The sequence below is a fragment of the Diceros bicornis genome, chromosome 34 (assembly GCF_020826845.1).
Source record: "Diceros bicornis minor isolate mBicDic1 chromosome 34, mDicBic1.mat.cur, whole genome shotgun sequence".
NCBI lineage: Eukaryota > Metazoa > Chordata > Mammalia > Perissodactyla > Rhinocerotidae > Diceros > Diceros bicornis.
In genome coordinates, this window is record NC_080773.1 from 36438193 (window position 1) to 36460263 (window position 22071).

Genomic DNA, 22071 nt, shown 5'->3' on the forward strand with positions numbered 1-22071 from the left:
AAAATATAAGAGTGGGGGGCCAGCCGGTGGTGTAGTAGTTAAGTTCGGGCGCTCTGCTTCAGCGGACTGGGGTTTGTGGGTTCGCATCCTGGGCAGGGACCTACGCATTGCTCATCAAGCCATGCTGTGGTGGCATCCCACATACAAAATAGAGAGAGATGGGCAGAGATGTTAGCTCAGGGCTAATCTTCCTCAGCAAAAAGAGGAAGATTGGCAACAGATGTTAGCTTAGGGCCAATCTTCCTCACATAAATAAATAAAATAAATAAATAAATAAATAAATAAGAGTGGGAATTAGAATGCAGAGAGGAAAAAACAGGGTTACTTAAACGATCAGTCATCTAGATTACCCAGGGCTTTATAAAAGGGAAACTTCATGGGTGGGGTGGCCTGGTTTCTTATCTAGTTGTTTTACTAGTAGCTGTATCTACAGCTGGCAATATGTTTATTTCAGATGGATGTCTTGAAAATGGATGGCTTGGCAATAAAAAGCTTATTGTCAGGCCCTTAAACTACAGGGAGGGATGAATAGGCGAAGCACAGAGAATTTTTAGGTCAGTGAAACTTCTTTGTATGATATTATAATGGTGGATACATGTCATTATACATTTGTCCAAACCCATAGAATGTACAACACCAAGAGTGAACCGTTATGTATACCATGGACTTCGGGTGATAATGATATGTCAGTAAAGGTTCATAAATTGAACAAAGGTTCATAAATTGTAACAAAAACAAAATTGTAATTGTAAATTACTAATATCCCCCTAGTGGGGGATATTAGTAATGGGGGAGGCTATGCATGTGTGGGGACCAGAGGTATAGGGGAAATCTCTGTACCTTCTGCTTAACTTTGCTGTGATCCTAAGAATAAAGTCTATTAGAAAAAAGATAGCATTAGTTACGTTGCTCTCGGATTCAGATGTCAGATTGCTAAAAGAAACAGAACATATCTTAGGATATGGGGTAAGAAATATATATGGATAAAAAGTTTTCCTTAGTGGGTAGGACACAATCACTGATGATACAGGCAAGAGAGAAGTTTTCTGTAGGAACCAGAGGCAGAGCTCCTGCTTGTCCACCTGCTTCAGGGCGGCATAACATCCCTCTTCTTCCTTCCCTTCATGGCCCTACGTGGAGTCTTTCCCTTCGTCCTGACCAAACATAATGAAACTCACAACATTGAATAAGGCTGCAGGCTACATGCATTTGAAGAGCAATAACATAACGTTTCCAGCTATGCCTGGACTCCTTTTATGTCTGAACGACTATGGAATGACATGGTTATTTACATGAGTAGATCTGGGAGCATCTCAAATAATATTTTTATCCTCTGGGAGTAGGCTGAGCTTCATGGAATCTGAAATAATGTCTCTCTTCCGCCTTTAACAATGAGCAAACCCCTCCCTCCGTTTAGGTAGGAGCGCCGTTTTCCTGCTTCCTCCCTACTGCCGCACAACTGACCTGGTTGGTCAGGGTGAACGCCCTCAGCTGCCGCCTCTAGAGTTCTAAGAACTACATTACCCAGAAGATCGTGCGCCGAGAGGCCGCAGTGAGGAGCCAATGAAGGATTAGGATAAAGGATTTTTTTTTTTCGTCCGTGCGCATCATCGCGTCTGGGCGGGACTTCCGGTGTCCTGCTGCAGGCGGTTATTTTGGGTGCTGAGGGGTGTGTTCCAGGTACAGAGTTGTGGGTCTCGGCTGAGGTGGCGGGCAGAGAACGTGGGAGAGGAGGCGCTCTTCCCGCAGCACAGGGCAGGTCTGAGGCTCGGCGACGCCGCCGGGGGACCCGCGCCCGGGTCCCCTCCTCTCCCGCCGCTCCCGGCCCCGCTCCGCCCCGGAGTCCGATGGCGGTGGCGGCGCGGAGGGAGCCGGCTCAGGTCAGTGCTCGTGCTCCGCGCCCTCCCCGCCCTCAGCCCAGCCCAGCCCTAGAGCCCCGAGTGCGGGCGCCGCTCACGGGCCTGCAGCCCAGGCCCCAGTGTCCGGGACGGGGAGGCGCTCGTGGGGCCTGTTTCTGAGAGTTGGGGTGACGGGTGTGGGAGAGGGTCCCAGGGGAGGGCCCGCGGGGGAGAGGCGTGGAGGGCGACTGAGCCGGGAGGAGTCGGGGACCTGGGGTCCGTGTTCTCTCTGCAGGGAACAGAGTGTGAGGCGGAGTTAAGCGTAGAATAGCAAGTTGTATGTTTATTCTGAGGACCCATGAAGCCATGGAGAGTTTTGAACAAAGGAACATGATTCACATTAGCGTTTTAAATGTTGCCAAGGCTGTTAAAAGGAAAAACAGAGTCAAGGGGAGTGATGAAGACATGGAGGCACTAGAAGGTTGAATCTTTGTTCACCGTCGCACTGCAAGTCAGAGTCCACACTGAGGCCAGAGGTTAGGTTAGACAACCAGCCTGAGGTCACCTGGCTCCAGGGCCAGGGAAGGGTATAGGGAGGCATGAGGCCATCGCCGCCCTCCCTTCACCCCGCATACACACCCACGGTCGCATTTTTCTAAGGCCTGCCTCTCCCACAGAGTCCCAAGGCTGCAGAAGCGCTTATGGAACCACCACAGGTATTTAGAGGGTGTCCTAGTCCGTTGGCCATGACCACCACTCAAATGTTGTCTGGGTTTTGTTTCCTAGGACTCTTTAATTGCCATGTTTCTAGTCCTTGGATCTGGGGACCCTAGAGAACCCCAAGCCCAGGGTCTTAAGTCCATGCCAGGTGTTATATAAAGGTGTTCCCATTATTGGCAACCAGTGTAAACAAGTGTGGAAGGTCAAGCCAGGAGCTAGTACCAGGATGTGCAAATACTTAAGAGTTAAAACTGAGCTGAGAGTATTCAGGAAACCACAGGTCTCCTTTTCTGGTATGAACAAAGAACAGGGGACAGGAATGAGGACAGGAATAGCTGCCTGATAAGTTGAGTGTCTGTTCTGGAGGTGATGGGGGGTTTGGATCAGAGGGGTCAGGTGATGTTACCACGCTCCATCTGACCATAAAGTGGAGAACAGACCGTGGGAGTGAGGGAGGAACAAGAAAGATCAAGATCAGGGTGGAGGCTACTCTGCCGTAGTCTAGGTGAGGGTTAATGGACCAGAGCTGTGGTTTAGGAGGTGTGGTTGGATTCTGGATGCATGTTTTTAAAAAGGGCAAGTAGATTTTCTAATGTGGATGGTGAGGGAGTAAAACAGGAATCAAGGATAACTCCATTGTATTTGGTCTTAGCACTGTAGAGATGGAAGCTCCAACTAAGATGAGGAAGCTGGTGACAGAAGTAATACTCACTGGGAATATCAGGAGCTTTATTTGGCTGTGTCGAGTCTGAGGTGTTTAAGAGGTATTTCTGCTACATGGAGGCATCAAATTGGCAGTTGGATGTAAAGTTGGGAATTCAAAGGGAGGGGTTCAAGTTGGAGACGTTCAGTGTGGTGGCTACCATGTGGGCCTAAGTAAATGACCTGTGGTTACATTTAGGAGGTATAATCTTGTGTTATGGTCATAAATCTGTTTGGGGGCCAGGACATGAAGGGTGTGGGCAGAGCACTGGGTCACTTGGTTGAATACCTGAGTGATAGTATTGGGTTTATTAAATGCAAGTGAGGGAGGTAAGTGGCCATGAAGGTAGAGTGTATCAGATAGGATAGTCTGGCAGGTAGCCAAGGCTTCCAAGAGAAGAGTAGAAATGAGATGGATGCAGAGGCCTAGGAGTAATTGAGGCAAGGTGACACTCAGCCAGAGCTGTTGCTTATTCATCACTCTGTGGACTCACCAAGATTTTGTGAAGACTTTGGTGGGGCCTGGGGTGTTTCATTCAGCTTGATGGATATGGTCAGGAGCAAATATGGTCATCTGTGAGAATCACTAGACCTGAGGTGGACGGTAAGTGGGGCTGGGCTCTGAACGAGGGTTAGGTGGACAGAGAATGTTGTCATTGCTGAGGGGACAGCAAGTGCAGCACAGAAGTGGAATAGGGCCGTGGGTATCTGAGATCCACAGGTGCTTATGTATGGCTGTCTCAGGCAAGGAACAGAACCAAGCAGGGAGGCCTTCCTAGGGGGATTAGGTGTTTCTACCCCTTGTGGGAGTCATGGGCGTTCTGGGCTAGTATTGGATGCTGTTTGAATTTGCCAGGCAACACTGAATACTTGCTGCCAAGTTGTATTTTAAGGCCTAAAATTAAGGCCCATTATTATGCGCTGCCTTGACACCTGGTGAAATCCAGAGGGCCTCGAATGGCCTGAGTGCAAGTTCCCCTCCCCACTCTGTAATCTTGGATAAGGCCTCCTAGCCAAACATCCCCTTTTTATCAAGGGGACTAGAGCAGTTCCTGCTTATCCCTTTGAAGCAGGTTTCAATTCTCGACTAGCCCGCAGAGTTACTCAGAGAAGACGTTCTCATCATCCCATGGGAATCAGCTTATACCACACCTCTTGATCCTCCAAAACTTGCAACTCACAGCCCCTGGTTTTTCACTCTTTTCTGGTGTACAACATTCACGTGGCCCTGTATGCGGTGTGGTGTCCTCCTCTCACAGGCTGTGAATATGTGTGATTAGTAAACTGCTGTCCGTCTCCTCTGTCCGAGGTCGGCTGTCTTGTGTTTGGCCATCCCCATAACCCTAGGACAGGAATTCCCCCTTTACCAGTAGGGTAAAGAGGAGGTGATTAAAATGAAAGTAACATGAGGAGGCCAGAGAGATGCCTATGCTGTGGGGCAGTGAGGTGTGGTGTCTGTGGCCATGTGGCTTGGTGTCCAGGGATGTGAGGAATGTGCAGTCTAAAGAATGATGTGCACTTGCAGAGGGAGTATGTCTGATGACCCAGGGCCCTAGTATTGAGTCTTACATGACTTTGATCATGTCAGGGGAATCGCTTGGCAGGAGCAGGTGGATACCTCTGTGCTGGGGCCACAGCTTAGACATCTGTTTATCCACCTGCTTCTTGTTGCTGATGTTTGGACTTCATGACCAGTGAGCCGATGAGGAGACAACAGTGCAAGCTGCACCAGGGCCTGGTTTGTCCCCTGAGTTGGGCCTGGAAGGAGGATGGGGTGGGGTAGATGTGTATGGGATGGATTGTGGTTGCTCATGAAGAAGGGCTGTTTATGGTTTCATGTGTCGTCGTCATGAGAGGGCACTGTCACCTTGTGGCCGTGTACTTCTGGGAGGAGTGGGGTCTCCTTGATGAGGTTCAGAGACACGTATCCCATGATGCGATGCTGGAGAACTTTGAACTTATAACCTCCCTGAGTAAGGGCCTCACACCCACCCCTGTCCCCTGAGATATTCTCTGCTCTTCTATTTTTCCCCAGGGACTGGTCTGTCTTTCCACATTAAGACCATGGACACTGCTTCCTTCCCCAGTTCCCTAAGTAGGTGCTGTGGCTGTAGGGCTAAGGTGTGTGCACTGCCCTCTCCTTCATTAAGCAGCCCCAACACCTGCTTCCCTGCAGCCTCACAAGAAAGGATTCAGGGTCAGGCACCTAGAAGTCACTAATTGATTGTTCTTCTTTGCTTGTCCTCTCCATGGCCCGTTGACTTCGTCCAGATCCAAAGCACCTGTGTGCCCCAGGTCTGCTTCCTTCCTCAAGCTGACGTTTTCTCAGGCTTGCCTGTGCCAGGAATTGCCATCACTGACGTGGTTATGACTTACTTGGACTGGGGTCTTTCCTTACAAAACTGTCCTGCAAAGTTTTCTGTAATAGTTTTCTTTCCTGTGGGCTCTTATGTGCTGAATTGTTCTGGTCCAGTACTGGCTGCTGTTTTGTAATGTCTTTCCCTTAGTAATTACATCATACAGGTGCCATGTATTTGCTCATCTTGGAAGTAGGGTGCAGAGCCTTCAGTGGTTCATAAATGGCTGTTAATCCAGCCACAGCAAGATGTATTCAGGAGGATCCTAGGGAGGGCATCTGGGGGAGGGTATGATGTCAGGACTGTGTTCAAACTATAGGAGAAGCCTCTTCTGCTTGATTAGTATTTTGGTGCCAGTGCCACTGGCCACACCTAGTTTCTGCTGGTCCTTCCCCAGGCTTGACACTTTGCCTACTTGTCAACTCTCCTTGTCACTTCTGCTCTTACATCCCATGTAGGACTAGTCCTCACCTCTCTGGCCTCCATGTCTCGCTCTTCTCGCTGCTCCATCTGCAGTGCTCTCCAACACTGACTTCTACATATTGTGTTATGAGGTGTACACATATCTTTAAATAGTCCTTGAACACAAGCTACTCTATTGCAGTCAGATTTTCTTGGTCCTGGACATACACTTCTACATAGTGCTCGTGTGTCACCAGCAAATGAGAGCCTGCTGGAAGATATTTGCAGAGAAACAGGTTGTAGTCCCTACTCTCCTCCAGATGTCACACCCCATGGTTATGTCCTTCACCTTGCGAAACCTTCTCCATTCTGTGCTCTTTATTCCCCAATACGGCAAAGCAGCCTCATTCTCAGCCTGAACCGACACCTTGGTCCTGCAAACAGTCCCATGGACTCGTCCAGAGTTTGTCATACACACTCTCGTGTTTGGGCGGCCCCCTCCAACAAAAGTCAACATGTACTCTTCCAGCATTTTATTCCTTTAAGGTTGTTGGTGTGGAGCAGAGAATGAGGAGGCCCCTTCTGAGCAGAGCGTTTCTGTAGGAGTGTCGCAGGTCAGGGCTCCCAAGGCAGGTGTGTCTGCCCAGAAGGCTTATCCCTGTGAGGTGTGTAGCCTAGTCCGAGAGACATTTTGCACTTGGCTGAGCACCAGGGAACATATATAGGCCAAAACTGTAGACCTGCGGGGCCTGTGGGAAACAATTCTATTTCACTGCAAACCTTCCAAGCGCCAAAAAGCAGCACATGGGGGAGAAACACTTCAGAAGCAAAGCCTCACTTGTGAAGAGCTACAAATTCGGGGTGTCAGGAAAGCCCTTTACCTGCAGGGAGGTTGGGAAAGACTTCCTGGCCAGCTCGGAGTTTCTCCAACAACAGGTCACTCACACCAGGGAGAAGTTGAACGGCAGAACTTAGTATATAGTGAGTGGCCTTTCATGGTGTGAAAATTCATTGTAACGGGGAAAGGGACATGAAAGCTTTCATGGGCAGACACACTTTCATTACCAGACAGACCTCACTAGAGAAAGATGTTACATATGCAGTGAATGTGGGAAATTCTTTAGCAAAAGGTACAGCCTCACTCACCATTGGAGAGTTCACACGAGAGAAAGGCCTTATGAGTGTGGGGAATGTGGGAAATTCTTTACTTACAGCACCAGTCTCTTTAATCACCAGAAAATTCACACTGAACCAAGGTCTTCTGAGTGCAGTGAATGTGGGAAATGTTTTAGACAAAGCTCTATGCTCCTTCAATAGCAGAGAGTTCATACTGGAGAAGGGCCTTTGGAGTGTGTGGAATGTGGGAAAGCCTTTAGCCAAAGCTCCAACCTCATTACACATTGGAGAGTTCACACTGGAGAAAGGCCTAATGAATGCAGTGAATGTGGGAAATTCTTTACCTACAGTTCCACGCTCTTAAAACACCAGAGAGTTCACACTGGATGAAGGCCTTATGAGTGTGCTGAATATGAGAAAGCCTTCAGGTGAAGGCCTTAATTATTGAATACCAGAAAGTTCACATAGGAAATTTAGGGAATTAATGTGGATGTGCAGGGTATGTGCTGTTTCTGTGTTCATTATAACAGTGGAGGAGATCCATTATGAGGGTGCCATCTACATGTATGTATGTAATCTCATACATCCAAACATCCACTAAATTCCAGGTATGTGGGAGCTGCATTGTACTTTTTAACCTACTCAAGGCCTTTGCCAGTTTTATGTCGCTTTTAATTCTGTTGCAGAAGCCATTTTACTTCTACTTGGAAGGTGCCCACGGTGTGCATCATTCACCCACCACATCATGTTCAAGGAAGTAAAACTTGATGTTCTCCCATTTGCAGAAGGGTACATGAGAATCCTGAGCACTTAATTCCTTTCTTATTTTTTTCTCTCTGATGAGTTAGGGTATGGACCTGACCTAGTTTTGGCCCAGAGGACTCTGCTGGTGATTTGAAAACATAGACTTCCCTTTTCAGGGATGTTGGTCTCACATGGTTCTTGTAATGGAATTTTCCAGCCTCCAAATCACAAACCTAGGAACAGCCTACCTCCTGTTGCTCTGGTTTGTGCAATAATAAAGGCCTTATTCTTTAAGCCACCTTTGATCTTGGGAGTTCTATTCACTGTATGTGGTGGTTTGAAATCAACTGAGTTCTGCTAACGTGAAGGTGTCACCAGCTTTTGTTGGGATCTCAAACTTGTTTGTCTCAGAGGGGACAATATCATGGCAGATTAGAGCTGTCTCATTTGGGGCTAGTTTGCATTGCTGCCCAAGGCCTCCCAGGAAAGACTGCAGGGCTTTGTGGTCCTTATTTGTAGCTTGGATGTCATGATACTTTGTAGGTTCGGAGGTCAACTTGAAGAGGGGACAGTTGTTGTGACAACCTCTGGTGCTTCTGAGAACAACATGAAATTGTTCTCATGTTCACAGGGGATATTGCATTGTGCTCAGCACTAATGAGAGAAGTCTGTTCCCAGGTCCTTTAGCGGAGCCACGTGCCCTGATATCCTGAATTCCTTAGGGTACACTTGTTGAAAGATTATATAGAGGGAATCATAATTGTTACAGAAACATGGATTAGTAGGAAGTAGGGAGATGGCAACAAACTGGTTGGAATGTGCTTCTTTTAAAGGGCCATGCCCAGTGTTCCTGTTACTATGGCTATGAAGGATGAGCAGGTATAGAAGTTTTCAAATCATCTGAACTGTGAAGTAGCTGAGGTCATTATGAGAGGAAATAATCTAAAGGTTTTGTGGGTCCTGTAGTTTTTCTGGTCTGTCTATCTCAAGACAATCGCTGTACAGGCAGGAAAACCAGGGTAGAGAGAAGGGAGATCTCTTCGTCAGTGATGTGGTCCTTGTGACCCAGCCTGCATTCCTTTTTTTTTTTTTTTATAATTTTATTTATTTTTTTCCCCCCAAAGCCCCAGTAGATAGTTGTATGTCATAGCTGCACATCCTTCTAGTTGCTGTATGTGGGACGCGGCCTCAGCATGGCCGGAGAAGCAGTGCATCGGTTCGCGCCCGGGATCCGAACCTGGGCCGCCAGCAGCGGAGCGCGCGCACTTAACCGCTAAGCCACGGGCCGGTCCTACATTCCTTTTGAATCAGGTGAAAGTGGCTTTTGTTGCTCACCAGATTTGCTACCACTGAGGGAAAGCGCCCCTCTTGGGGCGTGAGGAGACATATGGTGGAGTCAATTTAGGAGATTTTCCAAAAACAGTAGGAAATCCAGATTTTTATTTTGAACTCTATTTTTCAAGCTTTTTTTTTTAAAAAAAAAAAATTATTTATTTATTTTTGTTGTTGTTGTTGAGTAAGATGCGCCCTGCGCTAACATCCGTTGCCAATCTTGCTCTTTTTTTTTTGTTTTGTGCTTGAAGAAGATTAGCCATAATTTATGCTAACATCTGTGCCAATCTTCCTCTGTTTTGTACGTGGGATGCCGCCACAGCATGGCCGATGAGTGGTGTAGGTCTGCACCTGAGATATGAACCCACGAACCCAGGCTGCCAGAGTGCAGCGCGCTGAACTTAACCATTACGCCACAGGGCTGGCCCCTTTTTCAAGCTTTGATAAGCTAGAAATGACATGCAATAAACTGCACATATTTAAACTGTACAATTTGATAAGTTGAAATTCATATAACCCATGAAACCATCATCATATTAATGATGATGATCTATCCATCGCTCCCATATTTATGTTGTGCCTTTAATGATATCTCTCTCTCCCTGCGCTCCCTGCCCTCCAGGTAACCGTTGATTTACTTTCCTTTACAATGGATTAGTTTGCATTGTCTAGAATTTTATATGATTGAAATCATAAAGTGTTTACCCCTTTTTTCCCCTGGGTGCCCTCATTCAGCATGTTTGTTTTGAGATTTATCAATGATGCTTATATGAATAGTTCTTTCTTTTTAAATTGCTGAGAAGTATGATTTTCTGTGAAATATTGCTATTTGTATATTCATCCGTCTGTTTATGGATATTGAATTGTTTCCACTTTTGGTGGTTGCAAATAAAACTGCTACAGACATTTTAATACAATTCTTTATGTGGCTGTGTTTCATTTCTCTTGTGTTAATACTTCAGGATACAATGCTGGAGTCATGGGGTAAGTGAATGAATGTATAGCTTTTTAAGAAATGTCAAACTGATCTAAAATGGTTGTTCCCTCTACTAGCAGTGTATGAGACTTCCAGTTCTTCTATATCCTTGTCAGTAGTGGATATGGTTAGTCTTTTTAAATTTGAACCCTTAATTAATGTATCTCAGTATCTCACTGTGGTTTTACTTGCATTTCCCTGATGTTTCATGATGTTGAGCATTTTTTTGTTTATTTGCCACATGTATGTCTTCTTTCGTAAAATGTTGGTTCATATCTTTTGCCTGTTTTTAAAAAATGAATCTTGACAAATAAGATAGTCAAGCAGCAAAGAAAGATAGGTCATGTGTTATGCCACAAAACAAGTCTTAAACAAGTTCAAGAAGATGGAAATCATATCTAGTATCTTTTCCGACCAGGGTATTAAACTAGAAATAAACAGTAGGAGGAAAATGGGACAATTCACAAATAAATTGAAATTAACACATTCTTAAACAACCAGTGGTTCAAAGAAGAAATAAAAAGGGAAATCAAAAATTATCTTGAAACAAAAGAAAATGGAAACATAACAAACTAAAACTTATGGGATGCAGGAAAATCAGTTCTAAGGAAAGTTTAGAGATATAAACAACTTTTTTTTCCCCCCCAAAGCCCCAGTAGATAGTTGTATGTCATAGTTGCACATCCTTCTAGTTGCTGTATGTGGGACGTGGCCTCAGCATGGCCGGAGAAGTGGTGCGTCAGTGCACGCCCGGGATCCGAACCTGGGCTGCCAGTAGCGGAGTGCACGCACTTAACTGCTAAGCCACGGGCCCGGCCCTATAAACACCTATATTAAGAGAAAAGATAGATCTCAAATAAACAACCTTACTTTACACTTAAGGGAACTAGAAAAAAAAGAATAAGCCCCAAGTTAGCTAAAGAAGTGATAAATATGAGAACAAAATAAATGAAATAGAGACTAGAAAAACAATAGAAATGATAAATGAAACTAAGAGTTGGTTTTTTTGAAAAGAAAAACAAAATTGACAAACCTTTAGCTAGACTAACCAAGATAAAAAAGAGAGGACCCAAATAAATAAAATTATAAATAAAAATGGAGGCTTTAACAGCTGATAGCACAGAAATACGAAGGAGCGTAAGAGACTACTATGAACAATTATACAGCAGTGAGTAAGACGATTGTAAAGCAGTACGATTTGGTGAGTTGAGGTCCGTTTGGTGACAGCAGTGACTGATATGAGACTGTCCTTATGCTCTAGATGAGAGCTATGGAAACCGTGGACCATAAGGGCAGTGGAATGGAGAAAGCCAAACACATTCTCATCTATTTTTCAGAAGTGGGGAGACATGGCTCCCCACAACACAGGTAACATCTGTTTGTTCTTGCACATGCCAAATAAATTGGGGTCTCTACAGCAACCTTACGGATTTGTAGTGCAAGAAGCAATAGAATGAGGCCTAATGTCTGTCTTGTCTCAAACTAGCTGAACTCTCACAACAGAATGCCACAGTCCCTCAAGTGTTAGGTTCCTTTTTTTTTTTTGAAACAGTGTTTCTTCTCTTAGCCCTTAAGTCTCCTACCAGATCTTTAACTTACCACCTTACACCTCTACCATTTGTAAAACAGTTGAATTAACTGATCACAAACATCAGTCTCCTTGTCCCTGGAATCTAGTCACTCAGACCAAAAATGTAATTTAAAAGATTCCCTAAAGCACAAATTTGTGAGAAGGAGGAATGAAAGGAGCAAAGGTGGATCAAGAGACTTAGGATGAGATCAGATGAAAGCTACTTAAATTAGAAAACAAAATCTTAGGAAAACATTTGAATTTTGAAACTGATAAAATCGTTTATTACTCCTGCTGTCTGAAATAACTGTCTATTTCTTAAATTCTTATTTTCTTGATTTAAGAGGGGAGGCAAGATTTTTCCTCTTTAGCAGGTTGCAGAATTTTTTTCCTGTGGAGGCACAATCCTGATTTTTTTAAGCATGTCCTTCTCACCCCAATTAATGTGAACTCACCTGCTCACATTAGTCAGGCTCCAGATGGTGTCATAAGATTTGGAATCTCTGCCTGAATTGGGGGCTTCCTACATACTGTGTTATCTACCATCATCTACATGATAAAAATACTCATGGCTCTGCAGGGTGAAGAGGCATCATGAGGTTTTCAGAAGGCAGATGGAAGAGCAGATAGAAGGTAGAAATACAGTCTGTAATTGCACTATAAAGATTAGGTTTCATAACTGTATCAAAACTCGAACAACTCCATCCTTGAGGATCACTAAACAATATGAAAAACAGAGAGATAGAAAATGTCTGACATCCAAGTCCTCATCTTGATCAACCTGTAACATTTCCTCTTCATTTTGCGAGGAATAAATCCATGTGGAGAAGATTCCAAGTCTGGGAAGCCATTCCAGATGGCTCGTCATTCTCCTGTGTTCCCTTTTTGTGGAAGGTTAGTACAAGGTCACTGCATACATTTAATTGCCTGTGGTCCAGTGTGATCTTGATCAGAGAGAGAGCGCAAATACATAGGATAAAGCACGAGAGAGTGATATAGCATACAAGGGATAGAAGGAGAGGGAAAGGGGACAAGAGAGAATATGAATCACATTAGAAATTACAGATAAAAAATACCAGGAAGTGACATAATTCTGGAAGATGAGAGAGTGTTGGAGTTATATGTATGGTTTTTGAATATGGAAAACAGTAACGCATAATATTTTCTGATAAAAATCATTTAAATTCAATTATTTTCTCAAGATATAAAGAATGAGAAGCAATTCATTAGAGATAAGGGGCAAGCTGTAAAGAGCAAAACTACAATCTAGACTCATGAAAATCCAGATTCTCAGGTGGTTGGGGCAGTATTATAAGTCTTCAATAATGAGAAACAGAGACTGACATAACTACATATCAGGAACTGAAGGAAAGTATGTTTTCTAACACAATTAAAATGAGATGAACTTAAAGGGAGAATAATCAATTCTAATAAAGATTTATTTTGTTGAGCCAACAAACTGTCTCTGTACTCTGATATCAAGAGAATTGATAGCAGCAGCGTTCAGACTGCCAAAAAAAGGAACATGGTATATATAATTACTGAAATGCATGATGGTTCCTCAAAAAATTAAACATTGAGTTACCATATGATTCAGGAGTTTCACTTCTAGATACATATGCAAAATAATTGAAAGCAGGGTCTCAAACAGACATTTGTACACCAGTGTTCATAACAGCATTATTTGTAATAGCCAAAAGGTAGAAAACCCACAGATGTTCATTGAGAGATGAATGGATAAACAAAACGTGGCATATACATACAGTAAGAATATTATTGAGCCTTAACAGATGGAGTTCTGACACATACTTTAACGTGGATGGAACCTTGAAGACATAATGCTAAGTGAAACCAGCCAAACACAACAAGACGAATACTGTGATTTCTCATGTCACTTATATGAGATACTGGGAGTCAGAAAGTAGATTGGTGGTTGCCAGGTTCTGCAGGCATGGGGAAATGGGGAGTTGTTGTTTCATGGGTACAGAGTTTCAGTTTAGCATGATGTAAGAGTTCTGGAGATGGATAGTTGTGACGGTTGCACAACAATGTGTATGTGCTGAACTGCCACTGAACTGTACATTTTTAAAATGGTTAAAATGGTAAATTTTGCATTATGTATATTTTACCATAATAAAAAATGTAAAAATAATAATTATTACTCAAAGATGACTTTCTAAAATGTTAGTGTTATTCATTAACGTAGTTCCGGGATTTCCTGGTAATGCCATGTAGGAGATTTTCAGTGTTTTGGAGTTCTGAGGTAGAAACTGTTGGGGAAACGTAATTATAAACAAAATGTCTTGTTAACCCAGAAAACCTCTCCACGCAAGTAGAAGGAAAAAAAATTTTTTATTTTTGAATAAGCATTAAACGAGAATGTGATGTGCATCACAGGCAATCCAGTAAAGAGATTGTAAAGTCAATAAGAACTCTCAGCTTCAGGCAGATACAACCCATTACATACATGTTCTTAAACATAAATGAAAACAAGTCCTCAAGTAAAAGGGCTTGACAGCACCATTTGTCATATGGTTCATCATAAATTCTCGTAATTGGAGGGGCCATTGGCGTTTGCTGAGTGCCTTTATTTAAAGAAAAAAATTTCTCATACCTTTATGACAGGAGGTAGTCTTATGACCTAGACCCAGGCTTCTGCTGAAGTTAGGCTCCTACTCCCACTAAAACTGGAGGATAGGGCACTGTCTTCCTCAATGATTGCATTTCAAAGAGCTGTCTCTCAGGTTCTGGAGAAGATTCCTGGGTTGTAAAACTGGCAAGAGGCTTATTTAGCTTTTTTTTTTTTGTGAGGAAGATCAGCCCTGAGCTAACTTCCATGCTAATCCTCCTCTTTTTTGCTGAGGAAGACCGGCTCTGAGCTAACATCTATTGCCAACCTCCTCCTTTCCCCGCCCCCACCGCCAAAGCCCCAGTAGATAGTTGTATGTCACAGTTGCACATCCTTCTAGTTGCTGTATGTGGAATGCGGCCTCAGCATGGCCAGAGAAGCAGTGCGTTGGTGCACGCCCGGGATCCGAACCCGGGCCGTCAGTACCAGAGCACTCACTCTTAACCGCTAAGCCATGGGGCCGGCCCCTTACTTAGCTTTTAAAAATATTTACTTAACCTCTTTTTTTTTGTTTGTTTGTTTTTTGCTGAGGAAGATTCACCCTGAGCTAACATCCGTTGCCAATCTTCCCCTCTTTGCTTGAGGAAGATTCGCCCTGAGGTAACATCTGTGCCCGTCTTCCTCTATTTTTTATGTGGGTTGCTGCCACAGCATGGCCACCGACAAGTTGCGTAGGTCCACGCCCAGGAATAGAACGTGGGACGCTGAAGTGGAGCATGCCAAACTTAATCACTGGGCCACGGGGCCGGCCCTGTAAAATATTTACTTACATCTTAATAGGTAAAAGGAAGATTTCACAATTACAAGTTTTCTCAAGTAAATGCTCTAAGAAAAGGAGATGGTGAAAGTCTCTTTCTCTTTTGGCCTCGGGATTTTTTTTTTCTTTTTTAAGATTGGTATTTACCTATAAAAAACTCACTGTTGATTTGAACTTTAAGCTGACACCCAAAAAGATACATTTGCATTTTCTAAGCATGTCGGGTGAAAGTCCCTTCAAATGGAGAGAAAAATCCCGGGACTGTGCTGGTTTGTGGAGGTTTATGAAGACTTCAAAGAACTGAAGGGTGGGGCCAGCCTGGTGGCGCAAGCGGTTAAGTGCACGAGCTCCGCTCTGGTGGCCCGGGGTTCGCCAGTTCGGATCCCGGGTGCACACCACCGCACCACTTGTTGAGCCATGCTGTGGTGGCATCCCATATAAAGTAGAGGAAGATGGGCATGGATGTTAGCCCAGGGCCAGTCTTCCTCAGCAAAAAGAGGAGGATTGGCAGATGTTAGCTCAGGGCTGATCTTCCTCACACACACAAAAAAAAGAAGAACTGAAGGGAGTTCAAGAATTGTGTGTGTGTGTGTGTGTGTGTGTGTGTGTGTGTGTGTGAGAGATAAAGCAAAGGAAGTCATCATTTCTTCTGCCAGGTCTTGATGGACATGCCAAAGATCAGAACCTTTCCAGAGGAGACATGATGGGTCACTGAGTGTTTATTCGTGTGGGTGAAGTGATCACATTCCTTAAAAAACTAAATTTACTTTATCGTATTAAAGATTACATTTACCACCATTTAACTTTAGTTTCAAGTACTACATGAATATTTTAGATATTTTTAAGTGAAATATAAGTTATCTTTAGCACAATTTGACAACCATTGGCACCTGACTTTTAAAGAGCTAAATTTTTAGGTAGTCTTTTTTCTTTTTTGGTGAGAAAGATTGTCCCTGAGCTAGCATCTGTGGCAGTCTTCGTCTATTTTGTATGTGGGACGCCTCCACAGCATGGCTTGATGAGCGATGTGTAGGTCCGTGCCTCGGATCAGAACCTGTGAACCCTGGGCCACTGAAACGGAGCATGCGAACTTAACCACTACGCAACTGGGCCGGCCCCTAGGAACTCTTTGTTGTCCATATTTTATATTTTATTTATTTATCCCCCCCCCCCAAAGCCCCAGTAGATAGTTGTACGTCATAGCTGCACATCCTTCTAGTTGCTGTACGTGGGACGCAGCCTCAGCGTGGCCGGAAAAGCGGTGTGCCGCACCCAGGATCTGAACCCGGGCTGCCAGCAGCAGAGCGTGCGCACTTAACCGGTAAGCCACGGGGCCGGCCCTGTTGTCCATATTTAATAATCATTTGCCTTTTTTATGACTAACTTATAAACATAACACTTGGTCATTGAAAAACAGTCTGGTCTGGTCTGTGCCTAAATGTGTAATTCTGCGGTTCTGTGATATCTACTCAAAATTGATTGGATAATTGTTTTAAATTTTTTATATTAATCATATACCAATCATGTATCTGTTTAATGTATCTAAATATGAAGCACATGACTGAATTGTCTAAATAGTATTTCAATCCAGAATATTGTTTGTTGTTGTTGTTTGCTGCGGAAGATTCGCCCTGAGCTAACATCAGCTGCCAGTCTTCCTCTTTTTGTATGTGAGCCGCCACTACAGCATGGCCACTGACATACGAGTGGTATAGGTCTGCACCTGGGAACTGAACCCAGGCCGCCAAAGCGGAACGGGCCCAGCTTAACCACTGGGCCACCAGGGCTGGCCTCAATCCAGAATATTTAGGTAATATTGATGTTATTAATGATAAATCATGCTGGAATAAGTTGTATTTCTTACCACTAGTAAATATCATAGCAACATTATCTCCCAGAGTAAGAGCTGTTTCTTTTTGACGTTAGTCTATATTCTCTTAGTAAACTAAGAATCTGCATGGTTTTCTTTTTTTTTAAGATTTTAATTTGACAGTTTACTATTCTTCAGAGGCGCAGAGTTTTTAGTAAGTGTTCAGTGCCTTACCTAGATGGCCTCTTGAATGTGATGCCATTTTTTTGAAATGTTGAATGTTTTTTTTTTGTTTTCACAACAAAATGTTGACTTTGAAATCTGTCCTAATTCAAGATCCTCAAAATTGTCTGTTGTTCACTTATTGCATTTTTCAAAAGCACACATATTGTGGCAACTTTTTTTGAGCCTGTCACGGTGAAGCGATCTGTGGGGAGCCTCCCCTATTCCCACAACTTCCCATGGTATTTACAGTGAGAAACTCGAGGTCACTTAAATATATGCAAATTAGGAGCCAGCCCCGTGGCGTAGCTGTTAAGTGCGTGTGGTCCGCTGCTGGCTGCCCAGGTTTCGATCCCGAGCGCACACTGATGCATCGTTTGTCAGGCCATGCTGTGACAGCGTCCCATATAAAGTGGAGGAAGATGGGCACAGATGTTAGCCCAGGGCCAGTCTTCCTCAGCAAAAAAAAAGAGGAGTATTGGCATGGATGTTAGCTCAGGGGTGATCTTCCTCACAAAAATACAAAAGGCTGGCGCAGGGGCATAGCGGTTAAGTGCACGCGCTCCACTGCTGGCGGCCCAGGTTCGGATCCCGGGTATGCACCGATGCACCGCTTGTCAGGCCATGCTGTGGCAGTGTCGCGTATAAAGTGGAGGAAGATGAGCACAGATGTTAGCCCAGGGCCAGTCTTCTTTAGCAAAAAAGAGGAGGATTGGTGTAACGTTATGTCAAAACTCAGTATTCCAGAGACTGGATATGATCTTTGGTAATGATTCATTCCTCAGAATATGTTTTATGATTCTGTATCTTTTTTCTTTTTTTTGGTGAGAAAGATTGTCCCTGAGCTAACATCTGTGCCCATCTTCTGTTTTTTGTATGCGGGATGCCTGCCACAGCATGGCTTGATGAGTGGTGTGTTGGTCGGAGCGCACGAACTTAACCACCACGCCACCTGGCCAGCCCCTATGATTCTGTGTCTTATTTATTTATTTATTTGTTTGTTTGTTTGTTTGTGTGAGGAAGATCAGCCCTGAGCTAACATCCATGCCAATCCTCCTCTTTTTGCTGAGGAAGACCGGCTCTGAGCTAACATCTATTGCCAATCCACCTCCATTTTTTTCTCCAAAGCCCCAGTAGATAGTTGTATGTCATAGTTGCACATCCTTCTAGTTGCTGTATGTGGGATGCCGCATGGCCGGAGAAGCGGTGCGTTGGTGCGCGCCCAGGATCCGAACCCGGGCTGCCAGTAGCACAGCGTGATCACTTAACCGCTAAGCCATGGGGCCGGCCCCGATTCTGTATCTTAATAGATGAAAAAGACACTAGTAGAAAACAAGGCGATTTCCTTCACTCCTTTGACCTGAACATAGATCAGAACTACCTCATTATAGGAATGAACACAACTCCTAGTTCTCCAAACTCTCCATTCTCTTCTTCATAATCCTTGCACGTCTTTCCTCTTACACTGTCTCTTAGTGGGTTCTATATTAGCAACAAAATGAAAATTAAAAAAGGCTTATCTTAGAAGATATAGCTAGTGTCCTGATTGGTGTCAACTCTGGAAATCCCTCATAACTATAAGCTTATATAAAAGTGGAGAAATTGAGTTTGGAGATGTATATTTTGTGACACGTCTGTTAGAAACCAAAACTTGGCTCCAATTTTCAAGGTGTAAACAAAGTTCTACATTGAGTTTTAGGTTTTAAAACCCTCAGAACTGCTTTTATTGTTTTCAAGTGTGTTGTTGGTTCTGGTTGTGATGTAGTAACAGACTCTGACTCACTTCTGCTGTAAATGAGTGTAAAAGTGGCAAAATACACAGAGTTCCGGCCCAAAGGCACAAGACAGCACACAGCAGGGGCTATGGTCCTTGAGGGAAGAATGGCACTGGAGGTGAGGTCTCATCCTCCCATCCTCCTGCCAGGGCACTTTCCAAACCTGCACAGGGAAGCCTAGCCCAGAGAGCAGAGGCAGAGGCAACCGAGATCAGAGCCCAGTGCTGCAGAGGGAGCTGGAAATGCTGTGGCTACATCTTCTCAGGGGGACCCTGCTGCATCTTCTCAGGGGTGTCCTCCCAGGCAGGAGTGTTCCAAAACCTCAGGCCAGGCTCCCTCGGACCCCCAGCCCCAGAGGCAGAGACCCTCCGTCTTGTATTAGAGGTCAGGTGCAGACAGGTGCCACCAGGCACTGCATCCCGGCTTCCTCATCCAGAGGTGATGTCCTCATCCCTGGCTCAAAAGCTGAGGCCCCACTTCCTCCTACTCCAGAAGTTGATGCTCTACCTGTGGCATCTGAACAGTGCTGGCCCCTCTCTTACACATGTGTCCATGCAATCTTGGGGACCTGCCCTTGGGTCAGGACGTGGCCTCATGGGCTCCGTGTCGGGAACCATGGCTGACCTGACCCCTGGGACATGGTTGCCAGCCTCTAGGCTTTCATGCCATCACTACTTGGTCTGGTTTTTCTGCCTGTGGGGAGCTTCAGAAGGGTTGGACCAGCACTGGAAGACTCTGGTTGCCTCTGAGGAGTTTTCTTTAGGCTTGGAGAAGGGGCCCTGCAGGGACTGAGAGATGAAGAGTAGCCATGAGCCCTGCTCCCTCACAGCAGCTGGCCAGCCATGGTACATGCAGAGGACAAAATGCAAAGCAATCTTTAAAAGGAGGCAGCTTTACGTCCACAAGGTATGGAGAGAAGGAAGTATGGCGTATAAAATGAGAGAGTAGCTTCAGGCTCTCCCATGTTAAGTGAGAGAATCAAAACAGATCGGTATACAAAGTCTGACTTTATTTTTACTGAGAAAAACAATTTATAAAGGAATATATTTGAACACCGAGACACACACAGTGATGCACACATGTGCAGACACAGTTCTGAAAAGATAATGCTATACTGCAAACATTTTTCTCCAGAAGGTAGAAATATCACAGACTTTTCACACTCTATTTTATGATAGTATCTAGTGTTTTGTATTAGGAAAAATAACCTATTCTGACACACACCCCCCCCTTTAATATCAGTTCCGAAATCCTGCAGATTTAGAGAGGACTCAGTGCCAGAAACATAGTGACCTGGTCCACAGAAACCACAACAGGATGGAACGTTTTTGAACGTGCATCAGAATCACCTGGAAGATTGCTAAAACACAGATTCTAGGGCCTGACCCACAGAATGTCACTGGGTTGGGTTCTGAAATGAGAAAGCGTTTCTAACCAGTCCCCAGGTGACACTGATGGTAAAGGGCCAGGAATCAAACTTGAAAATCAGGGTTCTATGAAAAATGAGGCTGCCTGGTTCCAGCCCCCAGTCTACCAAAGTGGAAATTTGCTGACTCCCAGAGGCAGAGGCAGGGTTCCACACCCTCATCCCCTGAGTCTCTGCAGTGAGCAAGTCAGGCTAGTGGCCAACTTAGCTGGAATCCTAGGCTCTCCAGGAGGAGGAGGAGCCCTGTGAAGGCTCCACCTGCCAAAACTATCTAGCCACCTGATTATTCTGCCTAGAACTTATTCCAAAAATACCCACATAGTCATCCCTCATCTCCATCAAGTTTTTGCTCAATGACCCTCTCAAAGAGGCCTCCCTTACTGCACTATGTAATATCCATACCATATGCTGCTTCTAAGTGTATTCACCTTATGCACTTTCCATTGTGCCTACCACATTCTGACCTACTATATGATTTAGAATTTCTTCTTTTATGATTCCTGTGTCTTCCTTGAATATAATATAATCCTCAGGAGGGCAGGAGTCTTCCCCTGAGGGGTCCTTTTGTGCCCCAGTGTCTCCCATGCATCTACAATAAGTTCTTGAAGCCAAATATTTACTCACTGATAATTTGTTAGAATAGTGAATAAACAAGACACCTCAGCTTCCCTGTATGTTTTTACGATTTTGCCCACTCTTAATGTCCCCTTTAACTTTCCCTGAACACTGGTATTGCTGAATGATTTTAAGAATGAAGAAGAATCGCATTTTGGAGACCAAGTCTTGAGAGTGATTGTTCTAGTTGCATGCTCAGCTTAATTGTATCTCTTCTCAGACATCACTGCTGTAAGATCTTCACATTTTTACTGTCCACTGATAGTTTCTCCAAGACATCTCTGAATCACTACATAGTCATTATTAATACCTTTTGTAATTTGCATTTTACAACTGTTTTTCTCAGATAATATCACTTCCTCATGCAGAACAGTCCTTGTAATCACAGGGGAAATGATAACCACTCTCCAGCAATGAGATGAGATCTTGGATTTAAGTTACCCCCTGCATTATGGGGTTCAGAGCACCCTTTTCATACATGCTCCACCTGTGAACATTGCAGCCACTATCCCGTATCAAAATAGATTAACTTTCGTTATTCTATTTTTGAGACTGATGTCAGATTCCCAGAAGGAAGTGACTATCAGGCTATCCAAAAAGAGAGATTAAATGGATAAAAGCGTTGCTCACTAAATTGGACACAGTAATTTACTATACAGTCAGGGGAGATATTTTCTGTGGTAACTACAGAGATCCACCTTTGTATTCCCGCTTCAGGATAGCCCAGCATCTCTCGACTCTTTCCTGTCATGGCCCCATCTGGAGTGTTTTTTCTCTTGTCTCTGACCGAACATACAGAGGCTGATAAAACCGACTCTTAACAGTTCGTAGTGTCTGGTTTTGAATTGCAACATTGCATGTTTATTAGCTTCTGCTATCAGTGGACACATTTTGTGTCTGAAAGACGACAGAATGATATGTGCATTGGATCTGTAGCCTTTGGGAGAATTATGAATAATTTGTTTAGCCTTTAGGAGGATGCTGAGCTTCACAGAGTCTGAAATTACACATCCTCAAACACTTGGGTGAACAGCTACAGGCAGCACACCACTCCCCAGAAATCTGAGTTCTGCCTCATTA

At 44.3% G+C, this 22071-nt stretch overlaps 1 protein-coding gene across 3 annotated transcripts in view; it reads left to right on the top strand.

Moving 5' to 3' along the window:
- Positions 1-22071, top strand: part of LOC131397527 (zinc finger protein 211-like) — a 114091-nt gene that overhangs the window by 52939 nt on the left and 39081 nt on the right. Inside the window, exon 2 of one of the 3 annotated variants that reach the window (XM_058530569.1) lies at positions 7822-7924. The gene's annotated coding sequence lies outside the window, so the exon portion shown is untranslated. Of the gene's footprint in view, positions 1-1680; positions 1881-7821; positions 7925-12631; positions 12652-22071 lie in introns of those variants that run through there. The other 2 variants (XM_058530571.1, XM_058530570.1) reach the window with 2 other exon arrangements.